Below are 1768 nucleotides of genomic sequence, written 5' to 3'. Positions count from 1 at the left end.
TTTATTTATTTTGCAATCAGCTACCACCACTGCACCATTACACATGCTGTCTTTTAGTTAGGGTTTCTATTGCTGTGAAGAGGCACCATGACCCCAGCAACTCTTACAAAGAAAAGCATTTATTTGGGATTCCTCGTTTGCAGTTTCAGAGGCTCAGTCCACTGTTATTATGATGGCAGGGAGCATGGCAGATGTGGTGCTGGAGAAGCAGCTGAGAGTCCTACGTCTCGCAGGTAACAGGAAGTTGACTGATACACTGGGTGGTGGCCTGAGCATAGGAAATCGTAAAGCCCGCCCCCACAACAAATAATTTCACTGAAATCCAAATCCAAGGGACAGTCATTTCAGTTCTCTTCTGAATGACTTGACCTATTGATTTACCTCCACTTTATCTCTGCCTGTGTCACTGTGGCTCTATCTTACAGAAGTTTACCTGACATGAAGTATTCTCTTTAGTGATATTTCTCAAATTGTGCGTTTCTTGGAGTCTGGCAATAGTCTTTATTTCTTTTTCTTTCCCAAAGAAATATTATGTATTAATTTCAATGGTAATCTTTAGAAAATGAAATTATCAGAGCCATGCAAACATCTGAGTACACCCATGCAGTGCTTCAGTAGCTGAGAAGGTGAGCTCACTGATCCACGGCCCAAGTCTGATATTCAAAAGAATCCGCCCCTCGGCTCTTGTAAGCAGATCCCACCGTCATGTCGCCAGCTCGCAGAATCCCATTAGCAGCAAGCATAAGAGTAAACCCGAAGCAAAGGGCTTTCTCTAAGCCTTAGCCAACCAGCAATTGGCTGTCCCACTAACGCCCTTTTCAAAGGCTCCATCATGCTAAGGCCATTGTCTAGATAGATTGGTTTGACTCACTGGTTGGAAAAGTTGGGATTTACAGATTTCACAGTCACAATTCTGTCGCATGATTAATAAAAACCCCAGAGACAGGTATTGGGGCTCAACTTGAAGGTCAGAAAAGCAAAGCAGCCAGCCACTGGCTCTTAACTCTACCTCAGTCCAAAATGGCCATCCTGCCCCCTGAGTTCTCAGAATGAGACTGAGCTGAGAGCTGTCTCCTCCCGTTTTATATTCCTCTCTAGGGCTGGGATTAAAGACGTGCACCAGCATCTCCTGGTTTCTATGACAACTAGTGTGGCTACTGGGATTAAAGGTGTGTGTTACCGCTGTCAGGTCTGTAAGGCAGATCAGTGCGGTTGTCTTACTTTCTGATCTTCAGACAAGCTTTTTTTTTTTTATTAAAATACAAATGAAATGTCAGCACATGGCTTTGAGTATGTATGAAGTGAAATACTGCTGAGCTGAAAAACAGTCTTTAAAATGTTAAGATCTCCCAGGCAGTGGTGGCACACGCCTACAATCCCAGCACTCAGGAGGCAGAGGAAGGCAGATCTCAGGCAGATCTCTGTGAGTTCAAGGCCAGCCTGATCTACAGAGTGAGTTCCAGGATAGGCTCCAAAGCTACAGAGAAACCCTATCTCAATAAATAAATAAATAAATAAATAAATAAATAAATAAATGAAGTTAAGACCTATAGTGGTATATTATTTGTATTTTAATGAATAAAGATTCCCTGAAGATCAGAGGACAACGTAGCCATACTAATCAGACATACAGGCCAGGAAGTGGTGGCACACATCTTTAATCCCAGGACTCAGGAGACAGAGGCAGATGGATCTCTGTGACTTCACGACCACCCTTGGCTGCACAAGATGGAATCTGTCTAAATGAGAAACAAAGCTCATACAAAGG

This window comes from Microtus oregoni, unplaced genomic scaffold (assembly GCF_018167655.1).
Source record: "Microtus oregoni isolate MIOR12 unplaced genomic scaffold, Mior012 000001F_ref0000356, whole genome shotgun sequence".
Lineage (NCBI taxonomy): Eukaryota > Metazoa > Chordata > Mammalia > Rodentia > Cricetidae > Microtus > Microtus oregoni.
Note: the sequence above shows the minus strand (reverse complement) of the source record.